Here is a 17,327-nt window from a genome sequence, read left to right as displayed (position 1 = left end):
TCCCAGATTGATGCCCTCTTCACGTCCTCCCAGCCACTGTCCTCTGGTGCCTAAGCTCTCCCTTACTTAATCTCTGGGCTCCCGCCTCTTCCTCAGCACCCAATCCATTCTCCGGGAGCCCACGGAGCTATCCTTTTAACATGCGAATCTGGCACAGAGCACTATGCCAGGTACAAGGTAGGTACTAATAAGTATGGCTGCATGCATGGTGAAAGGCAAACAGTGGCCCTGAGCTCCCAGGGAGCCCAGTGTGTGATCCCTGGTGAAGGTCTGTCCAGTAAAGCAGTGTTTCACAGTTTCTCCTGTGACGATGCATCAAGAGTTCAGGCCCTGGCCGGTTTGGCTCAGTGGATAGAGTGTTGGCTTGAGGACTGAAGGGTCCTAGGTTCGATTCCAGTCAAGGGATGCAGGCACATCCCCAGCAGGGAGTGTGAGGGAGGCAGCTGATCGATGTTTCTCTCTCAATGATATTTCTAACTCTATCCCTCTCCCTTCCTCTCGGTAAAAAATCAATAAAATATATATATTTTAAAAAAGAGTTCAGGCCCTGTAATCACACAGACCCAGGTGTCGGCCTGTGTCTCTCACTGGTTGTGTGACGTTGGACAAGTCACGTTTGCTCTCAAAGCCTTGGTTTTCCCATCTGTGGAATGGAAGTTAAGATCCCAACCTAGCAGAGCTGACTGAGCCCCATGAGATGACAAAGACTCAGTGCTTCTCCCAGTGCCGGACCCAGGAGGGTGTCCCCTGCACGGCTGTGGGCCCTTCAGGCTTCCTCAGGGCTGCAGGCTGTTCGAGACTCTCCCGTCATGGCGCTGACTCAGAATGGGTCCCTGACCTTCAGGCCTTCCCAGGGTTCCCTCGCCACTCCCTCCTTCCTCTTCCCCTCTCCCCACCCCAGCCCAGGAGAGAGACACCAGCAAGAGTTATCTGCTGAGATCATGCAGCAAAGGCAGCAGCAGGAGCCACAGTGTGACCCGGACAGTGTGTGTGTGTGTGTGTGTGTGTGTGTGTGTGTGTGTGCGTGTGCGCGCGTGCCCTGCAGAGACAAGAATCTGGGCCCACTTCTCTGCAGCACCCCTTCTCCTGCGTGGAAACCCTCTTCCTTTCCTGCCTTCCTTGTCTGTGTAAACACGCTCTTACACGGATGCGTGTACAAACCCACTGCCACACACTCACACAGTCGCGGGCCCACAGGCGTGTACGCTTCGCTGGGATACACAGGTATATAAATAACCACATGCACATTCAACCCCAGGACACGACCACCTCCATTTTTCTTTTCTTTTCTTTTTTTGTTGTTTTGCACCCTCCGTCTTCCTGGTCCAGTGAGATAGTGGCCCAGCCCCCTCCCCCAGCAGTGAAGCGATTATGCTGGCGAGGGGCTGGGCCTCTATCACACCGCCAACCCGGCTGGCTTATCTATCAGCCCTGTCACCTCCTGCTCCAGGCGGAGGTCAGACACAGCCCCTCCATGTTGACAGGAGGCAGCCAGGCATTCCCCTTGGCAAATCTTCCCGGAGATCTAACCCACTCCCCGCCGCCCGGCTGTGACACCCAGAAATGACAGCACCGCACCCCGTCCCCACACCCCCAGAACAGTGGCTCCCCGCTCCCTGCCTGGCGGAGGGGGCACAGTCTTTGTCAGCTCAGCTCCCTGCTGGTGGAGGGGCCCGGGACGCTTGGCAGGCCCGGGCACACTGGCAGGGGGCCCAGTGTGTGCCCACTCTTTGGGATGCCCGGGTTCTCTCCCCTGGGCTCCGTGCCACTGGATCCCGCCGGGCTGGGCTGCGCCAGGCAGGACACAATGGGCATGGCAGGCGGGGGTGGCCTCGAGGTCTGGAGGGACCGGCTCCTCCTCCTGAGCCTCTCTGTGAGACTGACCCGGTGCCAGCTGCTCCTCACGTGTGGTCACCCTTAGCCCCCGGGACCACCACTTACAGGAATCCGGTCACCCTTCCCATTTCACAGATGGGAAAACCGTGGCAGAGCCAGACCTGTGCCCCCATCCCCACTCCCATTCAGTGGCACCCTGCTGTGTCCTGGCTCCTCCCGTCCTCCTTGCCACCCCCAGAGGACAGACCAGATGCCAATCCTGGAAAACAACGTATTCCAGAGGAGACCGGCTCCCTCAGGGGGAGAGACGTAAGGGAGTCTGACTCCCAGGGCCTGGCTCCTGCGAGGAGAGGCTGGGGCTGGACACCCAGACCCGGGGAGGCACCCGGAACCGCTGAGGGTGCTGGGAAGGGCCTCACACTGGGATCACTAACACCCACACGCCTCCTGCAGGCACGGCCACACTCCTCGGGGACGCCACTGCACACGCCCCGGGAGTTCACCCCTCTCCCCCGGACCCACTCGACCGCTCGCTGGCAGTGAAGCAATCACGCCTCTAGCTCACTGCCAAGCCTGGCACCACTCTGGCCTCTGAGGGGCCCTGGCTTGGGGCGAGGCCTGTGGACGGGACAGGGTGGGAGAGAAGGCTCCGGAGCGTTGTGGTTGGAAGGGAGAGGCCCGGGTGCGTGGCCAAGCCAGCACTCTGTGTGTCAGAGTGGGAGTGAGTGGGGCTGGGCTCGGGTACAGGTGTGGGCGGCCGTGTGCGTCAGTGTGCGGGGGAGGTCTGTGGTGTGTCTGTGTGCGGGTTCTGTGTGGATCTGCCTAGGCCTCGCACAGAAGCCTGGGCCTTGCTCTGGGGATCTCTGCTCTGAGAGTGTGTGTGTGTGTGTGTGTGTGTGTGTGTTTGTATGTACATTGTGTGCCTTTTGCATGTGTTTGCCTGTTGTTGGAGTCTGGCTACAACCAGAGCATGTGGTGTTCCTTTGTGTCCAGTGTGCTCTTGAGCCTGAATGTGATGTGTGCGTGTATGTGTGCGTGTGTGTATGTGTGTGTGCGCGCATGTGTGCATATGTGTTGGGGGGGAGTGTGTTCATGCCTGTGTGTGTCTGTGCCTCTGGGCAGGGTGTGAGTCAGGGTAGCCGGCATTCACAGGGCTGTGTGTGCCAGTCTGTGTGTCAGTGTTCGATAGGCATCTGTGCCAGCCTCTGGTGTGTGCCCCTGGGTGTGCACGGGGATGTGGGCAGCCTTCATGTTTGCGGTGTGTGTGATACCCCTTGGTGTGTGTCTGTGGGTAGCTGTGAGCCTGGGTGTCCTCTACATACATGGCTCAGACGAGGGGTGTGGATTATGACGTTGTGATTCTAGTCTTTGGGGACTTTCTGAACTAATGCTTTCCAGGCAGCCCCGCCCCTTCCCCAGGCTGAGACCTTGGCCATGATCTCCACTCCCAGCCAGCTCGGTCAGCTCGGCCCCTGCCTTGACCTGGAGAGCAAGAGGCGCCTGGCCACCGGGCACAGCGGGAAGCACAGGGCCCCCTTCCCACAGGGCCGCTCCGGCTCCCATCTCACAGAGGCCTGCCCTCTGAGGCTGCGCGCCCCGCGTCCCGCCCAGGTCTGCCCTGGAAAGTCTTTCTCCAGAGTCTGGTGACCCCAATGAGTCCCCTGGGCCAGGAGAGGTAGTGAGGGTGCTGGGCCCATGGGCCTCAGGGAGTGGGGGCTGCAGAGCCGCTGGAGGGATTGCAGATTTGAATTTCAAAGGCAGCTGTGGCCCAAGCGTGTCTGCCCTGCGCACCTGCGTGTGTGGTGTGTCTGGGTGACTGTTCTGTGACTGTGCCTCCGGGAGGCCCTTGGGCGGGCTGGGCGGGTGTCAGGGAACCTGGCATGCAGGGTGTCCGTCACTAAGTGCAGTGTTTTTCAACCTTTTTTGGGCAAAGGCACACTTGTTTCATGAAAAAAATCACGAGGCACACCACCATTAGAAAATGTTAAAAAATTTAACTCTGTGCCTATATTGACTATATATAAAGTAATTCTCTTGAATAGGAATCAAATAAACACAAAGAAAGTATTTTATAATTACTTTATTATGAAATATTAAGTAAACAAAATAGTGAAAAATTATAAAATTTTTGTCTTGTCTGCCCCTACGGCACAGTGTGCCGCGGAACAGCGGTTGAAAAACGCTGACTAAGTGAATGTCCACAGGAGTGTGCGGGCGTGTCCGTGCACATGTGGCCACGCGTTTGCTTCTGACAGTGTGTGTTTTTAGGGTGAGTCTGCATGAGCTTGCCTGTGTCCGTGTGTTGTGTTCCAGGCCCTGCTTGCGTCTGCAGGTGCCCACGTGTTTGGATGCTCGCTGTCTGTGTCACTGAGGGGACATGCACGGAGGTGTGAGGGTGTGTTCTGTGTCCTGTGTCTGTGCATACATGTGGACGGGCGTCGGCATCTGTGATTCTGCATGGGCATGTTTCTGTAGAAATGAGTCAGTCTTTGTGGGTCTGGGGCTGGTGGGTGTGTGTGCCTGGATGTCTATGTGGCTGCACAAGAGACGCGAGTTAGAGCACAGGAAGGACCGCCTGGTCCCCAGGCAGTGCCGACTCCTAACTTGCACAAACATACATGATCCCTCACTCAGACACACCTGGGCACATCCCCAAACACATGTAACACACACAGGAGTGGGGGACAGGCCCCTGACCCTTGGCTCTGGGGACAAGCCTACTGGTGCATACCTAGGACTGCAGGTACACGCACATACACACACACACACACACTAATCCAGAGATGGAGGCAAGTTCATGTGCACGTCTCACACTCACTTGAACACCCTCCCCCTCCCTGAGATTTGGACCCTGTGGTGTGAAGTGGGCTGAGGCCCAGAAGTCTCAGTGAGAAGGGCAGCCTGAGTTACTGAAGTCCCTTCTCTGCTGTCAGGCCCCGCTGGGCCCTGGGGGGCTGGGAGAGGTCACCCTGCATCCCCTGTCCCAGAAGCCCTGGAGCAATGGGTGGGAGGGGAAAGCCCCCAAATCTGGTTGTTCCCCATCATTCCCATAGCGTGACATCCCACAGCCAGAGGCGGGCAAGAGCCGGAGCCGCCTCCTCGTGGGAACATACAGAGGGAGAAACAGCATGTCCAGGCTCTGTGCATGATCCTGTGCTCGTGTGCACGTGTGTGCGTGTGTATGTGTGTGTGTTGTGTGTGTGTGTGAATTTGTGTGAGAATGTGTGTGTGTGTGTGTGTATGTGGGGGGTATGTGTGTGAGTGTGCGTGCGTGCGTGCATGTGTATGTGTGAGTGTGTGTGAGTGTGTGTGAGTGTGTGTGTGTGTGTGTGGTGATATTTGGAGAGGACATGTGAAGCCAGAGGTTAGGCTGGAAGTACATCACTGAGAGCCTTGTAAGCTAAAGCGGAGATAGATTTTTTTCGGAAAGCACAGAGATAAGGGTTTTGGACAGGAAAAAAAAAATCATGGTCAAGTTTGTTTAAGGAAAGAGAACTGGAGCAACTAGAAGGTGGATTTGAGGAGTCAGGACTGGAGAAAGGGCCTGGTTAGAGGCTCATTCATTCATTCATTCATTCAACAAACATTTACTAATCTGGGCCCTCCAGGAACTCCTGGAACCTGACCACTAGCTGCTTCCAGTGGAGGAGGGGAGGCACATACACACATATGTGTATGACATGTTAGTATGCCTGAGTACAGAGAAGGACAATGGTGTCGGGGGAGGGGGAGGGGGGCGATGTTAGGTAAGGGGGTGAGGGCCGATGTCTCTGAGCAGGTGGCCTCTCAGCAGAGACCCAGAGGGGGTGCGGGTGTTTAGAGGCAGCGCTGTCCAAACAGGGAGGCTGCAGGTGCAAAGGCCCTGAGGGGCAGCGTGCCATTTACTCAGGCGGGACCGGCTGGTGGGAAGTCGATGATTTCTATTTTGGACACGCTGCATCGAGGTGCCTTCAGGACATCCAGGGACGGTGACCAGAAAGCAGGAGAGATCCGGATAAAGATAGGGCTCCGAGAGAACGGAACCCTGGGAACGGACACAGCAGATGGAGAGGAGGGGGTGGGGCCACGGGACTCACTCAGGATCCCCAGATCGCCCCGGTTCTAGCTGCCTCTCCTCCCCATCCTGCCCGGGCCCACCGCCCCTCCCCACCTGCCAAACTGCTCTGCCGCCTGAGAGAGAGCCAGGGAGGCAGGCGAGGCGGCTGGCAGGAGCCCTTTCTGCCTGACTTCCCACGGTCCCCGGGGCTCCCTCTGCCCCCAGCCTGGCCACCGGGGCCAGCCCGTCCACCGTTAGTGCTTCCCTCCTCTAGCGTGAGGCGGAATCCTCCAGTCACTCTGCGACCCACCCCCCCATCTGCTGTTCTCAGTCCTGGGGAGCGGGGGGCCTGGACGGAGAGTCTGGAGGGCCACAGACTTCCTAGGTGGCCGCTGAGCCCCGGTTTTCCCCTGGTGTTGGGATTTGGAGAGGCAACCTCTGAACAGGACTTTGCAGCCCTCGCAGATTTCATCGCAGCTCAGAGGGTCTCTGGGCACCGGGAACTGCTCAGCAGGTGGCTTCCGTGGGCGCGGGGAGCCGTGGCCTTGTTTGTGGCGTGTGCCCATTTCCAGGGTGTAAATCCTCCCACGATGGCCGGTTTACACTGCCCAGGAGGAGTCAACTGGCTGATGACATTCCTGGACGTTAACCGTCAGCTCTCACAGGCCGGGATGAGCCGGCACCAGACCCTTCCCAGAGAGACAGCCGCCTAACGCACGGGGGCGGGCGTGTGGGTGTCGATCTGCCTGTGGATGAGGAGGGAGAAGAGCTGGGCTTCTCGTCCCCCATCTTCCCTCTCCACACCCACGTCATTCCCCAGGGAGGGGCTCAGCGCCTCTTGTCTGGCCCATGGCACCTCCAACGCAATCCCTTTGACACGCTCCAAGGCCCTCTGCCCACTGTGCTTCCCGCTCAAAGGTGGGCTGGTCCCCACGGCTGCCCCACGTCACCTGCCTCCCCCCACCCCCAAAGGAGCTCTTATATTTGGAAACAGAGGACAGACAGCCACAGGCCATGCCATCCTGACCCACGGCCAGACCACAGCTGGGATCTCTGTAGACAGATGACTTGGATATCTGGCCCAGGAGCTTCCTCCCTCTCCCTGTCCTCGGCTCCCCCTTCTCCAGATGGAAGGCGGGGGCTGGCCTTCAGCGGGGCGGGCCTGCCAGTTCCATCACACCTGGTTCCAGCGCCTCCTCTCAGACACAGCCCCGAGCCTCTGCGGCCATCCCTGCTCCCCGGCCCCCTACCACCTCTGGCTCCCCAGGCTCTCCCATAAGGGGCCCAACTAATTGCATTAGGATTTCAGGTCAATTAGCAAACAATTACACGGGCACACTGGTGCCTGACGTGGAGCAGTAACTACGGCTCCTTTAGCCAAAGCGAGGTGGCTGCAGACGCAGCTCGTCCGCCAGGCCGGGTCCCCTCAGAGCTCCCGAAGGACGGGAGCCGCTTCCAGCCTGGCCTGGGCCGAAGCCTGCAGGTCTCCTTTAAGGATCTCTAAGCCACTGTTCATGCTGAGGGCAAGGTCTGCCCAGGCCTGTGCTCGGGAAGGGCAGAGAGGAAAGGGAGGGAAGGCCGGTTGAGGGGACAAGGAAGAGCTAAGGGAGAAGGTACAGAGACTTGGGGAGGCAGGAGGAGGGAAGACATAGGGGTCAGTAATGGATGTTGGAATGGGTCAAGTGAGCTCCCCACTAATGGAGAAAACCAGTTGGGCCAGAGCACAGGATTGGGGGAACACAGGATGGTGGGGGAGCACAGGATGGGGGTGGGCACAGGATGGGGGGAGCACAGGATTGGAGGAGCACAAAATTTGGGGGGCACAGGATGGAGGTGGGAGCACAAAATGGGGAGAGCACAGGATGGAGGGGAGCACAGGATGGTGGGGGGCACAGGATGGAGGGCACAGGATGGTGGGGGGCACAGGGTGGTGGGGGAGCACAGGATTGGGGAGCACAGGATGAGGGGGGCACAGGATTAGGGGGGAGCACAGGATGGGGGAGCACAGGATGGTGGGGGGCACAGGATTGGGGAGGAGCACAGGATAGTGGGGGAGCACAGAATGGTGGGGGGCACAGGATTGGGAGGGGCACAGAATGGGGGGGCTGCACAGGATGGGGGGAGCACAGAATGGGGGGCTGCACAGGATGGGGGGGAGCACAGGATGGTGGGGGGCTGCACAGGATGAGGGGGAGCACAGGATGGTGAGGGGAGCACAGGATTGGGGGGAGCACAAAATGGGGGGGACACAGGATGGAGGGGGAGCACAGGATCGGGGGGGGCACAGGATTGGGGGAGCTGAGGCAGCAGAGGTCGGTAGGACCAGACTGGGATTGTCATTCTAGGCCCGTGGTCGGCAAACTGTGGCTCGCGAGCCACATGCGGCTCTTTGGCCCCTTGAATGTGGCTCTTCCACAAAATACCACGGCCTGGGCGAGTCTATTTTGAAGAAGTGGCATTAGAAGAAGTTGAAGTTTAAAAATTGTGGCTCTCCAAAGAAATTTCAATCATTGTTCTGTTGGTATTTGGCTCTGTTGACTGATGAGTTTGCCGACCCCTGTCCTAGGGGATGTAAACGTTCTCCTGGAGGCCTCAGGGGCGCTGGGCATTCGGGGTGAGGGGAAGAGACGAGGCAGAGACTCATCCTGGGCTCCCGGCCGTGGACCACCAGAACCACCTATCCCGCCTGCGGCTCTGCCTCGGGGTCCCCCTGGTCTCCCCTCCGGGCACCTCTGGAACCCACTGTCCCATTCAGGACCTAGAGGCCATACAGTAGCTGCCAGTCCTACCGCACCCCTGTCCATACTTCCCCCAGTGAGCACCCTAAAGAGCAGACCCAGCGTAAACCCTGAGGGCTCCCCAGCACTTGGGGCTCCCTGCCTCGGCGTTCCCTGTCTGACGCCGCCTCCTTGTGCCAGGCCCTGTCTCCTCGCAGCCTTCCCCATGCTGTTCCGGCTGCCTCGATGGCTCTCCGAACTCCCCTTCTGTGTTACCAAATGCAGCCTTCCAGGCCCCCCTCCGCCTCCCATCCTCCTCCCCTCGGGCTCCCGGTGTAAGCCCTCCCTCTGCAGGACCGTGCACTTCGCCTGCCCTCCTGTCCGCAGAGCTGCTCCTGGGCAGGGCCTGGCGCTGGCCACGCTGTCTCCCCATCCGGCACCGAAAGCGGACGCAGAGAGAAGGAAAAAGGGGGTGGAATGAAAAACAGTTCCCCCTGAGGAGGGTGGGGAAACTGAGGCAGGGGCCCAGAGAAAGAGTCCTAAGTCTGGGGAATGCTTCGCTCGGAAAGGAAGCCGGGCTGGCCTGCAGCTCTCCGCCCACGGGAGCCACGCCTCACCCCGTCCTCCAGGGTTTTTCCTGAACGCCCTCACAGCGCCTGCGGGGTCTCACGTCAACCCACTCTCACCCAGGTGTTCCCATCCCTCCTTTCAAAAAAAGGAGATGTTCCAAAACCCCTACTACGCTCGGGATCCCCTAAAAGCGAAGGCAGGTCTCCTGAGGGCAACGGGCACAGCAAATTGAGCTGCAACAGGAAGGACTGTGGACAGACTCCAGGGGGAACCTCCCAACCACCAGGGCTCAGCCCCTGACATGTTCCCCGAAGGAACAACCGATGGGCAGGGCCGTGGGCTCGGCCTGTCCAGGGGAGACCAAGCCGCGGCCAGCGAGGGGACCCACACCTCCCCAAAGGCACGGGGGTGACCCGGCTGACTTTCCCGGGGGGTTTGCTTCTCACCGAGGCGGCTGCCACTCCATCTGAAGGCCCATCACTCACGTTAATTACCAAGAAAAGCCGATTTCTCCTCATTTCCAGACTCCAAATGACAATATCATTAGGCTGGTAATGTGCGGAGAAATTGCGCGTGTCTGTCTTGGAACATGTCCTGGGCCAGGATGGGAGAGGGCACCCGCGGCGGAGGGCCAGCCTCCGGGGGAGGCGCTGTGCCACCTGGCGGGGGCGCTTCCTCTCTGGTCGGCGGGCACTACGGAGGGTGGCAAAGCCACGCCAGACGAGGACGCAGGTAACCGCCCACCACACACACAGACGCTGGCAGATGCAAGGGCGGCCAGCAGCTCCGTTCTCAGCCTTACACAAGGATGCAAACCCCCTTGTCCAAGCTGAACTTGAACTCAGGCCTGTCCGGCTGGCACAGCCCTTGTCCATACCCTTTACTCCGAGCTCCCTGCCCGCCTCCAGGCCAGGAGGCACCGGGCACCATCTTGGCCCTGGGAGGGGATCGGCCATTCCCGCGCATCCTTTCCCACCCCGGCAAAGCCAGCTCCCTGCACGGGAGCAGCTCCCAGCGCCTCACACCCCTCTCCGCCCCCTTCATTGTGCTTAGTCCTCAAACACGCTCCCTGTGCGAGGACACCGAGGCCCTGAGAGGTGGAGTGCTTTTCACAAGTTGAGTCTCGGAGCTCAGTGTGACCCCACGCCCGCCCAAGGTCAGCGCTCAGGCTGAGAGCAGAGTCTTCCCTTCCATCCACACTGTCCTCGGGGACAGGCCCTCCGTCACTGCTGCTGACACGGAGAGCGGGACCCAAGCAGGCGCTGCCTCCGGGGCCGAGGTCGGGAGAGCGGCAGGACGTGAAAATATAATTACAGCTCAGCGTGGCCCGCACGTGGCACCGACGAGGAGATACAAAAGGGAGATCCTGACCAGCCATCAGAGACGTGCAATTAAAGCAGCCATCTGATGCGGGTTTGCCCGCTGAGCGAAAACAGCTTTTTCTGTAAAAGGGGGCACCCGTGCTGGGGAGGGCTGGGACCTGGGGCTCTCTCCGGCTCCGCTGATGGACGGGGACATTAAAACCGCTTTTCCGGAAGGCCACGGGGCCACGGTGTCCAGAGCTTCGGAAAACAGATTGACCCCTTGGTTCTGTTCATCTACTCTTAGGAGTTCAATCCGAGAAATAACCAAAGATGCGGAAAAAAGAACCCCGCATAAGGATGTTTATCGCCATTATTTATGGCTGTGGGAAAATCACAACCAACATAAATGTCCAGCAATGCAGGGCTGGTTAAATAAATTATGATATCTCCATATATAAGAATATTATGCAGCCATTACAAGTCGTGTCCTTGAAGGAATTTTTACAATGTGGGAAAACGCTCGCTGTGTGCTGATAAGTGAAACAAGGCGAGAGACAAACGTATACATAGCGGATGTTCTTAATTGTGTAAAGAAAACATTTCATCAATTCACTTAAAGTCTAGAAGGAAATAAACTGCAAGTTAATCTGAGGGGATTGTGGGTGATCTTTTTGTTTCAGATGATACTTTTCTGTTTCTTCTAAATTTTCTACAAATTTCGGGGAGTGAAGTCATTAGAAATGCATGCAGTGTGTGTGTGTGTGTGTGTGTGTGTGTGTGTGTGTGTGTTGGTCGGGGTGGGGAGGGATCCCAGGACGTCTTGAGAATAGAGGCTCCTAACCCAGCCTGGGGGCAGTCAGGGAAGGCTTCCTGGTGGAGGCGATACCCGGGCTGAGCCTCAGAATGAGGAAGCTTTTGCCCAAAGGAGGGTGGGAGACAGGCTCGGAACCAGTATGTGTAAAGGCACCGAGGAAGGAGGGCGCTGAGCCCTTCTGGAAACTCCTAGCAGCTTGTGTGACTGGATGAAAGGGCCACAGGCAAATCCAGGTGGTGGCAGAGCCGACAGGAAGGCCAGGCTGAGGAGCTGGTGCTCTGCCCTGAGCACAAAGTTCAGCATCAGTGGGGATGGAACAAGATCCAGGTTACACGTGTCAGAAAGCTCATTGTGGCCACAGAATGGAGAGGGGAGAGGGGCGGAGGGGGGAACGTGAGGCAAGGAGTGGAGCCCAGAATGCGGGGGAGAGCAGGTAGGGGCCGATGCATCTTCCGGGTGAGAGAGGGGTTGGCCCGGGCTGGGCGGACGGGCAGAGGAGCAGAGGGAGCCGCTGCAGCAGTGACTGTCAGCTGTGACAGCACTGGGTGATTGATGGGAGAGGGAGGCGGGTGCGGAGGGAAGGCCCTCTGACAGCACAGGCACGCACATGCTCAGACTGAGGCTCAGATTGCACAGCCTCAGGAGTGCACCCCTCTCCCCCATTTCCTCCAAAGAGGCACATTCGGGCTTCGGTGACATTGGCTGCAGACCGTGGAAGAAGCTGACCTTGGCCCAGCCAGAAGCTGACCTCTGGCTCACCCTGGGTTCCCCTATCCTCCCAGCCTGCAGCTCTGGGAAGTGGGAGTGGGCAGGGTTAGGGGAAAGCCCACTGCGGGGGGGGGGGGGGGGGGCAGCATGAGCAGGGGCAGACATAGAACGGCCACAGCTAGGTCTTCCCTCAGGACACAGATACACACTCACACACGGACCTGGATCCACAGAGAGCGAGCAGGTCACCCCTGGAGCTGCTGAGCGTCAGGCACGGGCAGAGATGTACACAGACAGCCTGGTGTAGGCCATCAGACACAGGCCCTGCGACACACACACACACACACACACACACACACACACACACAGGCCTCCAGCACAGTCAGCCCCACACGGGCCTCACACTCAGGCCATTGTGCTCAGCTGGGTCCCCCCAGGCCCGCCCAGCTGCTCCACCCCCAGCCCCACCCCCAGGAGGACAGGGCCGAGGCTGGCAGAGGGGCCAGCCTAAGGAACTGGCACAGGGACCAGCAGCCAAATGGGGCAGCCGGGAGGGAGGCCTCTGAGAAGGGGTTGCCAAGGCAACAGGCTTCTGCAGAATCAACGAGGGGCTTAGATTCTCTTCTCTCATCTTTAGAAGTTGGGCCTGGGCGGGATGGGTGGGCCAGACGCCCCCAGGCAGTCTCTGAGGGCACAGGCACCAGCTTTCCCCCCCTGCACCGGGGGTTCCAGTGGGCACTGTCCATGTCCAGGCTTCTTCCAAGGCTCCAGCCTTTTTCCTCAGAGTCATGTCCTGGGCAGGATTTTCTTCTTCTTCTAAATTTTCTACAATTTTGGAGGGGGAAAGTCATTAGAAATCCATGCAGTGTGTGTGCACGTGTGTGTGTGTGTGTGTGTGTGTGTGTGTGTGTGTGTGTTGGTGGGGGTTGGGAGGGATCCCAGGATGTCTTGAGAATACAGAAGCTCCTAACCCAGCCTGGGGCAGTCAGGGAAGGCTTCCTGGTGGAGGTGATGCCTGTGCTGAGACTCAGAATGAGGAAGCTTTCCCCAAAGGAGTCCTGTTAGCAGTACCTTCCACTCTTCAGGCCCCAGAATAAGGACACAGCCTGCCTTCCCCATAGAGCCTGTGGGCGTCTGGGGCTTAATTGATGATGTATTGGGGGGGAACGGGGGCTGGGCTTTTCCAGATTTGTGTGGTGGTGTGTGTGAGGCTTGTGTCTGAATGAGTGTATGTGTGTGTGCATCTTAGGGGAGACTCTCTCCAGCACAATTCTTTTTTAAATATATTTTATTGATTTTTTTACAGAGAGGAAGAGAGATGGATAGAGAATTAGAAACTCCAATCAGCTGCCTCTTGCACACCCCCCACTGGGAATGTGCCCGCAACCAAGGTACATGCCCTTGAGCAGAATCGAACCCTTCAGTCTGCAGGCCAATGCTCTATCCGCTGAGCCAAACCCGTCAGGGATCCCCATCACAATTGTTGTGCCTGGGAGTACATGTGTGCTTGTGTGAATTCCCTTTCCACATGGATAAACAGAGTTTTCCCTCTCTCCCGGCCCCACTCCTCACCCCACCTGGGACCTCCACTCTTGTCTGGATCTCTCAAAAGTGAGGGTGAGGGCAGAAATCTCAAGCTAGAAGGTTGGAGGAGGGTCTGGGCCTTGGTGTTCCCCCTTGTCCAGACAGACCCTCACGTCTGAGCAGATAGCTCCGCTGGGCGAACGGGAGTGGAGGGGAGGGGGGCGAGCAGGAGAGTGGTGGGAAGGACAGGGAAGGACTAGACAGATCCCAGCGGACAGAGGCTGCATGAGAAGGTTCCGGGAAGCTCCAATGAGCTGACTCTGGTGACTCCTCCAGCTGCTGGGGATTTCTCTGTTAATCTGGGACTGCTCTGTTTGCATCTCATTTGCCTATATTTGCATAAGAAGGGCCTGACTGGCACCAGAGATCAAAATTCCTAGCCTGGGTAATTGTGTGAAAAAGCCTCTGGAGACCAACCAGCAGGAAGCCTGGGGGAAGGGAAACAGAGGCAGGAGCTGGGTGTGTCGGCAGTTGTGGTCCCTGTTCAACCCAAGGAGCCTCCACGCCCCCTGAACCCTGGTGCAGCAGGGGTGGCTTGGCGGCGGGAATGGGTAGGAGGGGTGACAAGACTGAGAATCGGGTCACCCCGGAGAGCCCCCGGCACCCTGCTGGAGCTGGGGAGAGAGCAGCGCCCCGGATGGGGGTGTGAAAGGCAGAGTTGGGAGTGGGGGTGGGGAAGTAAAACCTAGCCACCCCCTGGTCTGGTTAAGAGCCGACTCCAGCCAGAGTGCTGGGGTCATAGCCTGGATCTGCCACTTACTAGCTCCAATACTCTCGGACCTGGGCAACCCAGGAACCTGCCACGCACCCCCCACTTTAGATGACACCACGTCAGCTCTCTTCTGCCCGGGGTGAACGTGGAGGTCCACAGGCTCCCGCCCGTTCCTGGACCACACCCAGCCCAGGCCCTGGAATCCCCTGAGCCTGGTGGCCTCTTTCCCAGGTCCCCTGTCCTGAAGCTCTAAGAGTGGTAGAAGGGCGGCTCTATGCCAGGCGTGGACCAAGCAGGAACCCGAGTGTTGGGGCATCCACAGGCCTGCATACAGGCCCCTCAGCAGCCCCTGGAGCCCAGGGATGGAGGAAGGGAAGGGGTGGGGGTGGGGGAGGGGGTGGGGGTGGCTGTGGAGGGCCAGGAGCTCCTTTTGCATTCCCGCCCTGGGCTCTTTAAACATCGGGGTTGTTCTGACAAGCTGTGACCTTGGGCAAGTTCCTCACCCTCCCTGTGCCCCCAAGTAGGGTAATAATAGTCGCTGCCTCAGAGCTGCATGGGGATGAACCAAGTTGGTTCATGTTAAGCACAGAGTAAGAGCTGCTATTCTTATCCATTATTCTGGCCTTCGGCTCTCTCCCTCCTGCTGCCCAGGAAGCACCTTGCCTTTGGCATTAGAGGCCGAGGAAAAGGTAGGGAAAGGGGACCTGCCCTCCTCCGCTCCTTCCCTCGCCCCCCTCAGAGCCCAGGCTCCCCTCTCTCCTTCCCCATCCACCGCGCCCCAGGCCAGGGGGCCAGGGTGGCGGGAGGGCAGCCAGGCTGTTGGACTGAATGTGATGATTTGTTTAGTGTTCTTATTGTTGGTTGAATGAATGAATGATGAATGACAAAGAGTAAACGAATAGAAGTCACACAGAGAGAAGGCCGACCAGCAGATGTTTGGGCTCTGGGGCTCCTGGGATCTGTTTGCTCTCAATAGATCACGGAGGCGGAGAGTGAGTGAGGGGCCTGGCCACGCTCTCGCTCTCCGAAAGGTCGGCTCTGGTTTTGGTGAGCGGCTCAGGCCTGGGGAAGGCGCCTGTGCCTGTGAGTGTGAGAGCCGGGTCCCTGCCTGAATCTGGGCCCTTTTGAGTCAGTGTGGGTGGGTGTCTCCATGTGAATCCCAGTGTCTGTCTGTGTCCCCGCTCAGAAGCTCCTTCCTGCCCAATATGAGGCCCTGGGGCACGCCCCACGAGGGGTGAGGTGGGGTGGGGAGTGATGGGGAGCCTCAGTACCTCTTTATCAACACCCCTGCCCCCTCTGCAGAGCCAGAGCTCAGCGTGCAGGCCTGTCTGCTGGCGAGTTGGCTGGTGATGGAGAGCTCTCACGGGGCCTGGTGACCTCCGCCATCTGGCTAGGCTGGTGACCTCCGCCATCTGGCTAGGCTAGTGCTGGGGAAGGTGGTACTAGGCTCATCTCAAGAGTGATGAGAGTATGGGCTTGTGAGAGCACAGGTGAGTGTGTGTTGCAGTACATGTGCTGGTGTGTGTGTGTGTGTGTGTGTGTGTGTGTGTATCTGTGTGAGAGAGAGAGATTTTATGGAGGCAAAAGAGATTGTGTGTGAAAGAGAGATTTTGTGTGTGTGGTGACTAGGTCTGGGTATGACTGAGTAGGATTTCATGTGTTTGTATTCACGACGGTCCATGTGTGCCTGCATGACTGTCTCTTGCTGGTCTGGGGTTTTTGCATGACGGTATGTCCCAGACGTGGGGGTTTTCCGTGGAAGGTCTGCGGCGAAGGCAGGAGTGGGGAGGACCCAGGCCTTCTGAGGGGCACGGGGGGAGGCTGGAGCTGTGGCCTCGAGAGGAAGTGCCATCCTCCGTGAGTTTCTGGCCCAGCTTTCAACCAGGAGAAACTCACCTCCAGGGCCATTCTTTAGAGACTGTTTTCATGTCTCCCGGGAGGCCCCATCGCACTGAGGCCCACTGGAGGGGCAGGAAGTCTCTGTGCGGGAAACTGAGGCAGCCCAGTGAGGCCCAGAGGCCCTGACTGTGCCCGGCCTGCGCCAGGAGGTAGACCCCAGCCTCAGGCCCCGCAGAACGCGGCTCCCGGAGCACCCTGTGGCTCTCCCTTGCCCACCCCACACAGATCGGGCACATGGAGAGCCTCTCTGAGGAACAGTCACACCGTCACCCACATGTGCGCACTGACACAGCATCGCACAGGAACCACAGATCTTGTGGCCCCAAGCACATGAATGTGCACACATCAGGACACACACACATTCACCCAGGGACACAGGTGTACGGGCACCTGCCTCTTTACACTCCAGAGCATGCCTGTACCTCGGTAAAATACACTCTTGCAAGGACACATGTGCTTAGAGTGACATGCCTGCAGGCATGCTTCAATGTGTGTTCACACACGTTCTGCCCCTCCCACCCTGGCTCTAGTTCTCAGTCCCACAGACTGCCGCAGCTCTCACAGGGGGATGGCCCTGTGAGTCCCAGGTGGGCATCACAGGAGGGCAGACGCCATATGCATAGGAGACCCTTAGGAGCAGGTAGCTGTGTGTGTCCACACGTCCAGATGCGTCTGTGAGGCTGTCACTGTGTCTGGTAGTCCATGTGGCTCTAACTCTGTGTCAAACAAGGAAGTGTCTCTCTGTGACACCGGCTATTTCCCTGTGCGTGTCTGTGTGTATTCGGGGCAGGACCTGTGTGTAGCTGTGTGTACTCATTTGTGTGACTGTGAGGAGTGTGGATGAGAGTGGGTAATGTATTTATTTGTGCGGCTGCATCGTGCGGACTGTCTGAGCATGCCAGACTGTCTGAGCATGCCTGTCTATGTATGTCTCTGTGCATGTGTGCACGTGTGCGCGGTTCTCTCGTGTTCCTGGCTCTGTGGCCTGGAAGTCATCTGGCTGGGCAGGCTCCGCTCCCGGCAGAGGCTGTGGCCTGGGGCGAGGCCAGGTGGGACAGCGCCGAATCCCTCAGCCACTGTCAGTCGTATTTACAGAGCTCCGAGTAGGACGTAATTGCTTCTATTAATCTTTCTCCGGTTGTTAATT

Source organism: Pipistrellus kuhlii, unplaced genomic scaffold (genome assembly GCF_014108245.1).
Source record: "Pipistrellus kuhlii isolate mPipKuh1 unplaced genomic scaffold, mPipKuh1.p scaffold_m20_p_2, whole genome shotgun sequence".
NCBI classification, from domain to species: Eukaryota; Metazoa; Chordata; class Mammalia; order Chiroptera; family Vespertilionidae; genus Pipistrellus; species Pipistrellus kuhlii.
The sequence above is the reverse complement of the archived record's forward strand: the minus strand, read 5'-3'. Positions refer to the sequence as shown.